Here is a 12,546-nt window from a genome sequence, read left to right as displayed (position 1 = left end):
GTCACCAGTGCTGTTGCTTACGGCCATACCACCCTGAACACGCCCGATCTCGTCACCAGTGCTGTTGCTTACGGCCATACCACCCTGAACACGCCCGATCTCGTCACCAGTGCTGTTGCTTACGGCCATACCACCCTGAACACGCCCGATCTCGTCTGATCTCGGAAGCTAAGCAGGGTCGGGCCTGGTCAGTACTTGGGTGGGAGACCGCCTGGGAATACCAGGTGCTGTAAGCTTTTTCACGTCTCTTTACAAGCAGCAGAGGGCGCCGCTGCTTCTCCGGTGGAGAAAATCAGAGCAGCTTGACTCTGGATGTTGAATTTCAGCATTTTTCTTTCTCCCACATTTTCAACGCTTTGTCCTGATGCTAGTGTGCTGTCACCAAAGAGTAACGGCCATTACTTCAGTTTGAATCACTTCTGCATGCTTTTGAAAAAAAGTTGAAAACTGACGTGTCGTTTCTGAGTGATGTATATCTTCACCATTCTTTCCACTGTATGCTGTCCAATAAACTTCAATAAAGGTTTCTTTTTTTCCCGAGTGAAATTGATCAGCTTCTAATTAGTTTATGATATAATGATATACACTTGTAACTCGTGATCTGCTCTTTAAAAAATATTTGAAAAGCATTGACATTGTGTGTACACCATTCTATTGATTTTCATCAGCGCCTGCCAGTGTCCAACGAAGAAGCAGCAGCGCCCTCCGCTGTTTGTAAAAGAGAAGTGTCGTATCTTTTCTGCGACAGTGCTGTTGAAGTGATGATGAAGGATGCTCCGAGGACACTGTTCTTGCTGGTAAAATAGAGTTTATTACAAACAAGCCACACATGTCATACGGACGTCGCGAGCAGTCCGGAGGCCTCCAGTCGAATATGAAAGTCCTGCAGCTTGGGGGCCCGCGCCCACCTTATATCGGGTTCAGGCCCTCCAATCACCGAGCTAAGATATGAACTCATGTCTTAGGTATCTCCTACATGTTTATCTTTCAGCCCCTGGCCTTTGCCCTACTTCTTTCACATATGTTTTTAATTAGGGGCCTCTCAGTCCGGCATCAGACCTGAAAATATACCACATATTCCCCCCTTCGAGACTTAACAAAGTCTCGAAAAAATAAGAGAAGAAACATACAGGTGTATTAACATGACAAATTTAACAACCTGTCCTTATTACCATTGAAACAACTTTATGGAGTATAAAAGTGAGAGTGAAAAACCTGTCAGGCAGCTAATCTTTCTTGAACAATGTATTAAACAATGTATACAGGAAAATTCTCTCACGGTCCCTCTGCCAAGGCGACCATACATAATACTCCATAATACTGAAATACAGAATTTTAGCAATTTGTATATGGAACTGATTTAAGCAATGCATATGGAACTCTCAGCAAATTAAAACAAAACAAATGTCCAAAGTCAGGCTGGTCGACCCATCGCACCCTTCTATGAACCTTTTCCTGCCTACCCCACTGTCCCTAAACATCGAGAAAAAGAAAAAGAAAACATCTGAGGTCCCATTGTATTTAGAAACCATCATTTCTCAAGCATGTAATACACAAAAAAGAAAATTCCTTTTCAATAACACTAAGGTAACATCTCAGAGAAGACATAAGACTGTATAACGCTGTAGTTTCTCAGCAGCCTTGACTCAGGTGTAGTATCGATGACGTCTTGACTCTGGATGTTGTATCGACAGTCCACGTTCAGAGTTCTTCAGGCCATTCGTATTTTCATGTTTGAAGTGTCTGAATCCATTCAGCCCATCGGAGTCCCTGACAATCCACCACCCTCACAGTGTTCTTCCCCCAGAATGTTCTAGAATGAAAGAAAAGAAAACCAGTATCTTTTGCATACAGAACAGATACAAATTTAAACATCAAACTCAGAATAAGAACACTTTTATAAGTAAAAATGTGAAATTAATCATATTGTTCATAAATGTCCATACCCCCCCTTCGAGACTAAACAAAGTCTCGAAAGAGCAACACAACATCAACACTACAAACTACACAAGCAACAACAGAGGTAAATAATATGATTATGTTTTAAAATGGATATTCCTCCATCACTTCGATCTTTATTGCGTCATCCTCTTCCACGTCCGTGTCAGCTTCGTGTAATAATGGCATCAACGTTTGATCGCCGGGCAGCACAACTCCAACCCATTTAATTATCATGGCCTTTGCAAAGGTCAACAACATCGTGCAAAAACAAAACATCACGCACAACGACAGAACGAGCGCTACCAAAACCTGAACTAACACTGCTCCTAGTGGCCCCAATTTATCCCGCAACCAAGCATTTGCAGACCATCCCGCGTCTTCTGATGGGCCAAACGCATCTCTTATGAGCTTCAATGCCCCTATGACACTAGTCATATTATCAGAACTATCGGGAATCAAAGTGTAGCAAGCATCTCCTGTTAAATTTAAAGCAACACATAAGCCCCCTTGTTTGGCCAAAATATAATCAAGAGCCATGTCATGTTTCAGCAACGTCAGTCTGTGACTTCTCTGGGTGTTTGACAACAATTCGAAACCTCTTATGGTTTCGTTCGCAAAGCCTTGCAAGGTGTAGGTAATGTTGTCGATGTGATCTGCCAAGAACGTCACACCATACCATGGAAAAAATCCTATACCCCACTTCTCTCCTAAACTTATTCTCCAATGGAAGGATTCCAACTTGTGAAACTGTGCCAACTCACGTTTTCTCCTACTACTTGAAGCGACATCAGATTGGACCCCCTCTGTCCCTACTCCCTTCTGGATAGTAAGAACCTCATATGGAAGTTTCAACAGTGACATATAACAGCATCCTGTCCACCCATATGGTAGAAATATGTATGCCTTATTACCACAGACCCACCAAATATCCTTGAAATTCCCTATAGTCACATTCCCTGGCAATATCTGGTTATGTACCCTCAAAATTGTCTTCTTTTTGTGTTGTGATGCCTGAAAAGACGCTTCATACGAATCATTACTATTCCCACGTTCCATTTTACCCAAGTCCATCATATATTTATCACACTTTGATAACCCCATAAACGTTCCCGGCCCTTCATGAGTTGTATTTGAACAAAAACAGCTGGTAGCTCCCACTGCTGTCACCTCCATTATATCAGGGACCGCTGTTCTGATATCTTCATGCTGATCACGTATATTTACATATGGTAAACCTGCCACCCAAGAACAAGTCAATCTAGGCTTAAAAAGGTTCATTGCTAAAGCCATCACTTTATCCACTGATGATTGCTGTTGATACAAGAGCCATGATAATGCATAATTTTGACACATAGTGGTTAGTGGTTCTGGTATAGTCTCTAAAATCGAAGGCCATGAGCTTGGCGATCGGATTTTCACCAGATACGGACCATCCGTTTTCACAACCGATCTTACGGAGTGGGTTACTTGCTGAAACCATAAGTTCTTACCTGCCCACGGGTCTGCGATTTGTAACACTGAAGGATCAAACCCAAATGCCTTCCATTTAGTGTCTCTCTTCTGCAATACATGGTTCTGTTCAAACATCTCCTGTGATATCTGATCTGAGTCAACAAACTCCTTTCCCATATCTAAAATATTCCTCTGAACAGTCTCAGATGAATTTCCAACCTTCACTTCCTCAATCTCCTTCCTACTACCCACACTAATCCCCATCTCCAACATAGACTTCCGTCTCTCATTTACCATCTCTTTCACTTTCAAGGATACTTTATCAAGTGTCTGTGTCACATTCTCCAATTTCCTAGGCGTTAATATTACCGCCAAGGCAGTACTCTGATTGGAAGCATTATCATTATTTATTGATTTCAAATTTAAAGTAGCAGCCTCTGAGCTGGACGTAGATGACTCTACATCCTTTTCTTCTATCCTCTGTTCTCTAACTTCAACAATGTCATTGCTTCTGTTCACTCTAGGCTCTATTTTTGACACTTGCTTCTCGACTAAATTAACCACATCCTTAAAGGTCCAAGATGTCATATTAGGTGTCTGCGTTGTATTTACAAATGTCGTAGATGCCACGGATGTCGTCACTGTTGTAACATTCATCCCCTTTGAAGTCATAATTAGAGTAGTAGCCAGAGTCGGTGTATGAACATTCTTAGTTGTTTTTGGAACTAATGTAACAAGCTTTATCTGTGTACTAATCACCTTTGGAGTGGTTACTGTAGTAAATTGTTTCTGAACTTCTTTAGTACCCCTAGAAACTCCAATAGGCCCCAAATCTTTTATCAGGAGTGACACTCTACGAGTCACACGACCTGTGATCCAATAATTTTGATATGGAACAAATTTAAACTCCGGATCTTCATAAGAACACATGTATTCTCCTTCGTCTTCCCGAGTAACGTTACGCAGGACAAGGGAACAATCATCTTTAATTTTTATCCACCTAACCTCATTAAACAAAATATACTTCCTCTGACCACGAGGCACAACGTCATCGTCCGGTCTTGTCAACAACAAATCTTCACCACGACTATTTTCCCATTTGGGAAACAAGTTCCCTCCATTATTCCATCTCCCACACTGACAAGGAAGGTAAGCTGTTCCTCCTACCCTAGCTCTGATCACAGTACTCAAATGAGGTGACGTTATAGATATCACCTGAGGCGCCTTTGTAGTTACATGTGACGCATTTATACTTTCAATAGCTTTTGCCATTGAAGGAGTAGATTTCTCTTCCATCTGTCCAGCTTTCGTCTGGAGAGTTGATGTCATCGTTGTCAATTCTCTTGTTTCCCCAACCTCTTGTGAATCTATACTCTTATTCCCCCCTAGTATTACTAGAGACACCACGCGAACTCCAAATCCTAGCTCGGACAGCTCACTTCCAATATGTCGATCGTAAAAAGAACACCTGTAATCACCTTGATCTTCCTGTTGAGGCTTATATACATAGAGACTACAGTCTCCCTCAACCTTCACTCTCCTTTTGTCATTAACTAATGTATACTTCCCTAATGGTACTGTCTCTGACAGATCTAGGATCTTACCATGGTTATCTTCCCACTGAACTCTGAGTTTCCCTTTACCACTGTTTTCTTCTGTACACTGACATGGAAGCCTAACTGACTGTCCCAAGGTTACTTCAACCCTGGTTCTAATAACGGTCTGGTTTGACTCTTCTCCTAACTGGTCTCGGGCTCCTTGGTCTGGCTGGATCCCTGGGTTGTCCTGCAGCGGAGTCACCGCCCTTTGATATCTCTGGCGCTTTGCAGGCAACTGAAATAGGCCCTGCTGGGTCTGGGACATGTTGAAAGACAATGTCTCTAAATCTTCTGTCCTGTCCATCAACTGCCGAGTCATTTCTGGCATCATCAGGAATGTGTACAGAAACATCAACATTGTCCACAACCTGGGTGATCTCTCCTTCTGAATTCTGACTCTGGGGATTTTCATGCATCTGCCCTTCGGCTGCCTGTTCTCCCTCATTTTGTTCCACAGAGTCCTCTCGACTCTGTGTGGGTTGTACCTCTTCTCTGGGTGCTTTGACGCAGTGCGATAAATGATACCAAGTTGGAGACCCCTTAACCTGGACCGCGGTTCCAGTACTGCGAACCACTTCAAACGGTCCCTCACGGCGTTCGTTATACCACTTCCGTCTAAACACCTTCACGAACACCGTGTCTCCAGGTTGCACTGTGATCCTTTTTTGCGCATCGAGCTTCTCCTGCACCTCCTCCTTAGTTTGCCTGTCAGACACATATGTGGATATTCTTTTATGTAGATTAACCATGTATGTGACATACGTTTGCATTTCATCTTCCAAAAGGCCCAAACTTGGACCTTTACCACTTGTCCGCAGACAAGGCGTTGGCATCAGTCTTCCTGTAACCAACTCATGAGGTGTCATATGTAAATCGCGGAGCTCACTAGAGCGACATACCATTAACGCCAATGGAAGTGCTGCAATCCAGTTTAACCCCGTGTGCTGGCATATTTTGACAATACGATTCTTCAGAACCCCATTCATTCTCTCGCAGATTCCTTGACTACGTGGGCTATAGATTGCCCCAAGACGCTGTTTGATTCCTAGTTTTTGCAAAATCAATTTCACCGTCTTATCCACAAACTCTTTCCCATTGTCTGAGGATATTCGATCTGGAAGTCCCCACCTGCTTATGACCTCTCTGCATAAGAACTTGGCAACCGATTGAGCATCCTTTCGTTTTGTTGGACAGGCTTCAGGCCATCGTGAAAATCTGTCCACCACGACTAGCATGTACCTTTTCCCTTCAATCGGTTTTATCATGTCAACATAGTCTATAACTAGTTCCCGCATAGGACCTCTTGGAGTTGGGATGTGGCCAGGAGGAACCGGCACTCCCCTCCGAACATTGTTTTTCAGACAGATAGTACACCTGCCTATGACATAATCAATCTGTTCAAGCAAACATGGTGCCCAAAAACCATACTCTTTCGTGATCTTTCTCTTCACTTCCCCCCTTGCAACGTGAGCTAAGCCATGCGCCTCCTGAATCATCAGACCCAACAGGTCTGGAGGTGATAGTACCAGCCCCTCATGATTTCTCCAAAGTCCAGTAGAATCTCGGGTGGCACCTCGGTCTAGCCACAACTGTTTGTCCATTTCAGGAGCAGCTTCCTGCATTAAAATCACATCTTTGAGTGTAATTTTGTCTTCCAAGTTCACTTCATGCGTGACGAGGAGAACTTTGCCCAATTTATCTGCTCCAGTGACTGCTTTTGCAGCTTCATCAGCCGCTCTGTTCCCTTGTGAAACCCTTGACGCATCCTTCTTATGTGCCGCACATTTAGCTATTGCTATTTCTTTAGGCTTCATCATAGCATGCAACAATTTCATGATCTGGGCGTGATGCTGTATCGGCGAACCATCCGTTTTCTTAAACCCTCGGTTCTTCCACACTGCTCCAAACAAGTGGCACACATTATGTGCATATGCAGAGTCAGTGTATATCGTCACTCGCTTCCCTTCTGCCAACAAACATGCTTCAGTTAGCCCCACCAGCTCAGCAAGTTGTGCAGATGCAGGCTGTGGTATCTCTTCAGCCTTCTCAACTGTAAATCCAGTTCCTTGGGCTTTTACTATCGCATAGCCGGCCCTTAATTTATCGCCCACACGATAACAAGACCCATCAGTCCAATACTCCAGGTCTACCACATGCAATGGGAGAGCTTGTAAATCTGATCTAAGCCTAGAGTATTTCTCTGCTTCTTGAACACAATCGTGTGGCTCACCGTCTTCTGGAGTTGGCAAATTCTCTGCTGGATTTACCGTAACACACCTTGCTAGGGTAACATCTTCCTGCTCTAAGAGCCTATGATAGTCTCTGAGCCTAGACATGGTCAAGTTGTTCTTACCATAGTTCAAAAGATTTCTTAGACTATGATGTGTAAGAATTGTCACTGGATAACCCATTGTTACAGATGATGCTTTATTGTACATTAGAGAAACTCCCACCATAGCTCTGTAACACAGTGGTAACCCTAGCTCTACTTCTGAATAAGCCGTGGAGTAATACGAAATAGGTTGAGGACTCGTACCCGTACCCGTTGGTTGACAAAGAACTGCACATGCATATTTACCCCCAATGGAAGTAGATACATATAACACAAAATTCTTAGAGTAGTCTGGAATTGCTAGCGCCGGAGCCTCTTGCAACTTCTTTTTTGTCGTTTCAAATGCCAAAAGGCCATCATGTGTCCAGGACAGATTACAGTGTAGCTTAGCATTCCCAGTATCTTTGATCATAGCTCTTAAAGGCCCCGTCAAGCTAGCATAATCCTCAACCCATGCTGAGGAATATCCTGCAATACCAAGGAATGTCATCATCTCTCGGACTGTTCTGGGTTTTGGAGCCTTACGAATAGCCTCCACGTGAATATCAGAGATGCTTCTGTGTCCCTGCGTTATTGTTTGACCCAAATAGATTACCTTCTCCTGACAATACTGCAGTTTCTTCAGAGAGGCCTTGTGGCCCTTCTCTGCCAGTATTTGTAGCAATTTAATTGAGTCCTTTTTGCATGTCTCCTCATCTGGTGAACAAATGATGATGTCGTCCACGTATTGAATTACATTGCTTTTTAGTACCTGCTCTATCCCCTCCAAATCGTCTTTCACTATTTTATTGAAAATGTGAGGACTATGTTTGAATCCTTGTGGCAGTCTCTCATACTCATAAGATTGTCCATTGTACGTGAACCCAAATAACCCTTGGCTTTCCCTACTGAGTGGAACACTGAAAAACGCACCACATAAATCTAACACTGTGAAATGTGTCGCTTTTGGCGGAAGTTGGGCTAGCAAAGTATGTGGATCCGGCACCTCTGCTGGAAAATCAACCACCACTTCATTGACCGCTCTTAGATCATGTGTTAGGCGATATGAATCATCTGGCTTCTTTATCGGCAACAAAGGCGTGTTGCTCTGGGGATCCTGTGTTATCTTTAACACCCCCGCCTTAAGAAGTCCCTCAATCTGTGGTTCAATTCCTCGGATTGCCTCTTCACTCAGTGGATACTGGTTCTTCCACGGTGGTTTGACTCCTGGTCGGAGTTCAACTCTCACTGGTTGAGCTGACTTCACAAGTCCAATATCCGTATTATGCCGAGCCCATAAACATTCTGGAACTTGTTGTAGCATCTCTTCTCTCATTGAGTCTGAGTCCATCTTAGCACTGCAGATGGATTCATGTGTCATTCGCACGGTTTGTGGCTGTCCTATTCCTTGAGCAGAGATCATAATCTTAATGAATCTCTGATCCTCACTCGTCCAGATGGCAAGATTCTCTGTTACTGGTGTAAAAACAGCTTTTTCAGCCTCCGCCATCATTTCTCCCACTTGCTTCTGGGTATGTTCTTCACGCACCCACAAGGTCACATGTGGGACACTCTTCTCGATATCAAACTCTTTGTCCAAATAGTCATCTTTGTGTATTTTCATAGCTGCTCCTTGGGGTCCCAAAATTATACAGCCTGAATTTATTTGAACTTGTTTTGGTTGTCGGCTCAACCATTCTTCTGCGTTTATTTGAGCATCATCATTGAAATACTGGAGCGTGCAGTGAAATGGATACTCTGGAAGCTTTGCGTCGGGCATATTTGCGGTGATAAACTTTTCCCACAACTTAACCGGCTCAAAAAAATCTGCACTGAGATTTCCAATCCAAAATACTGACGACGCTCCAGTCTCTGTTGTCATCAATAATTGGTGAACCCTCTCGTTCGGCATTTCCACCAGACAGCCGTCTGGCGTGCATTTTATTGTACACCCCAATTTACACATAGCATCTCTTCCCAAAAGCGCAATAGGTGTATGTTCTGATACCAATATGGGTAACGTGATCTTCTTCTTTTTATAGCTGATCTCGATTGGTTTAGTGAGAGGAACTAGCTGTTTTACTCCCTCGAACCCGATTGTCCGAATCAATTGATCAGACATGGGGAGATGTATAGCATCTTCAGGCCGAATACAGGTAAAAGCAGCTCCGCTGTCCGCCATCACTTCCACTGGACGATTATTTACTTTTACCTCTATTGTTGGATCTTCCTCCGGCCCTGATACTACCAGCTGACACCCCCCTCTCGAGTCTTCCGGGCACCCCTAGTAACCAGGTTCCGGGCCCCTGTAAGGGTTCACCGGTCCTCTGGGTGACCTTGATTGGCCCCTGAATCCTCCCCTGAATCCTCCTCTGAAGTTTCCTCCTCTGATGTTTCCTCCGGGCCTGTTGCACTCGCGAGCGAAATGGCCTTGTTGTCCACAAGTATAACATCCGGTTGATTGCTGTTGAAAGTTTGGATTAAACCTTCCTCCTCTTCCGAAATTTCTTTGATCTCTTCCTCTCCAGGGCTGCGCTTGATCAAAGGCTGGCTGTGGGTAGGTGACAACTGGAACCACCGGCGGTGGCTGGAACGCTTGGAGCTGAACCTGGTTCGGCTGTGGTAGTGGTACTATTTGATTTAGTGGAGCCTGATTCTGCATAACCAGAGCCTGCTTCTTCTCCATCCTCTTGTTATCCGTCAGTTGTATTTGATTAAGTTTCCTGAGGGTCTCTTGGTCCTGGTCTTTTTGATCATGTTCCTTTTTCCTATACAGCTCAACTTGGTGGGCTATATGAGCCGCATAAACCCTCTTTTCCATGCTTCCAAGACCAACCACCTCTGCCAATTTGCTTCTCACTGGCAGGGGCAACCCCTTCTGTATTCTGGTTCGCAAAATCGACTGCTCCATTTGATTCAAATCCGGGTCATTTCCTGTGATACTTCTCCACACTTGATGAACTCTCGACACATAGGCCCTCGGGTTTTCCTCTTGTCCCAGTGGATCAATAAAAATATTGTCAGGATGTACGTTTGTCGGAAATGTGTCTTTCAGCGCCCTGCACACTTGGCCTCTACTTGCAGCAAACAGCTCTGAATCATTCACAGCAGTTCCCACATATCGATTAAGTCCAGCTTTCTGTAGAATCTCTTCCATAGCGTGAATTCCAATGAGGCAGGCCAAGAGTCTCTTTATATCTCCCATGGCCAGTTGCTCTCCCACTGTGATTTCTTCCAACTTCGAAATCCAAGGATGTGCTCCATCTTCAAGAGTAGGTAACTTTTCGCGTATGTTTGACATATCTGTATTCTGCCAAGGCTTGTACTCCAAATTCCGTCCTCGGATAATGACTGGACAGATCTTTTTGGGATTCACCTGTTTTCTAGAGCGACCTCTGGATGTCAGGGTATATTGTTCGAAGTTTTCCTTCTCTATCTCTTCCTTCCTCCTCCACAATTCGTCTATGTGGTTCTCTAGGTCTCTTAGTTCTTCTGGATTATCAGTTTGTTGGTGGTCACGGCGGCATCGGTCTATGCTTATTTCGATCTTTCTTATAGTCTCCCGGGCATCCTCTTCACGGCCCTCTTCATGGCCCTCTTCCTCCTCACTGTCATCAGAGTTATCATTTCCTCTTATTTCCGCTCTTGACAACATCCGCCTGACTTCAGGGTCATATCCTCCTCTGCACCCTTCCTGATCGCTTTGGTCACTCTCGTTTCCATGGTCCCACTTTTGCTTCCTAGACCCAAACTTTGTTTTATTCTTACTTTTGGATCTTGGATACATCGTTATAGTTGTCTCCGCTCGTCCTGTTTCTATTATTCTGTCCTCCTTGTTTCTGATACGGTAGTCACCCTCCTGACTGATCACCGGGATCTGAGGATAGATTTTCTTAGCCTCCGTCTTTACCTCATAGGGTGGTGGTCCCTTCACAGGGTTCATGTGTGAGAACGATGAATTGGTGTCTTTCCTTAGTTTTTCTGTTTGTTCTGTGTTTTGTTTTATTTCTTCTTCAACTTTATCCCTCTTATCGTTTGCAGCTTTGATCAGTTTCTGTCCCTCATCTTCAAATAACTGGAGAATGCCAAGCTCCACTTGCCTCTTCTCTTTGCGTTTTATCCCCTTTTTTCCCTTCTTTTGCTCGGCTTTGTATGTCGATACAAGTACTAGCATTATTCCAATTACATCTGGGTTAAGCGTCCCCTCTATTGGCCATGGTTGGTCAATTTCAGGCCAGCGTTTGTGCCATTTTTCCGATATTTTTGCAATGTTTGCGATGCCCCTAATTAAAGGATTATTCTTCTGTACTATCTCAACAGGAGTGATTACTTTCGGATTTTTAGTGTTCTTCTTCCCCATTATAACGGCTTCCTTATGTTCCGTTATTGTACTTTAAGAAGTAATTGCTGAAATTAAAACTACTCAAGGCTTATTTAGATTACTTCCCCCCTTTTTTTTTTAAATCCAATTACCCAATTAATCAATTAACCAATTATCCAATTAACCAATTAACCAATTAACCAATTGACCAATTTAACCAATTAACCAATCAATCAATTAACCAATCAACCAATCAACCAATTAACCAATTGATCAACTAGCCAATCAGTCAATCAACAATTTATCCAATTATCCAACTCCTCAATTAATCAACAAATTAACCAGTCATCTAATCAATCAATATTCAGCTCAAATCTTCAAACAGTCACCACCTTGAATGTCCACCACATCACAGATCAGACAAACTACGCACCATACCATACATGAACATCTGTAATTGTCAGTAGAGGTTAGACTCAACAATCATATGCCATTAATTAATCAAATGCATTCACTGATCAATCCGTTGCCAAGTTTTTTATTAATTCATTTATTTATTTCTCCTAACTGAGCAGGTCAGTTTCCTCTTAGGCTTAATAAATGAAAGCAGGTCCATATGTGTACCATCAATATTGCTTATGACTGAGAACACACACACATATGGAAATGCAGGTTTTGTTTTTGTTAAAGAGTTTGTGTATAAGTTGTACCGGCCTTTTTAGTAGATTGACCTGGAAAGCCTTCCAAGTCGACGTCAGCAATCCCCCCTCCGTGATGTGCCGGCCTTCTGCCTTGCCTCCCGTCTCAATTCTCACTCCCCATAAATGACATAACAGACAAAGAACAGGCAATGATTTAGTCTCTTGTGAACCCATAGGTCCCTTTAACAGCATCATACATTATATTCCTAACTTAAACCCCTT

The 12,546-nt window shown here is 43.5% G+C and overlaps 1 non-coding gene across 1 annotated transcript; it reads left to right on the top strand.

The window, feature by feature from the left end:
- Positions 1–117: 117 nt before the first annotated feature.
- Positions 118–236, top strand: LOC141770300 (5S ribosomal RNA). Its single transcript, XR_012594525.1, has one exon. It is a non-coding gene; the product is annotated as a 5S ribosomal RNA (ribosomal RNA).
- The last annotated feature ends 12,310 nt before the right edge of the window (positions 237–12,546 follow it).

The sequence above is a fragment of the Sebastes fasciatus genome, chromosome 6, assembly GCF_043250625.1.
Source record: "Sebastes fasciatus isolate fSebFas1 chromosome 6, fSebFas1.pri, whole genome shotgun sequence".
Classification (NCBI taxonomy): Eukaryota; Metazoa; Chordata; class Actinopteri; order Perciformes; family Sebastidae; genus Sebastes; species Sebastes fasciatus.
Note: the sequence above shows the minus strand (reverse complement) of the source record. Positions and strands in the feature narration are given on the sequence as shown.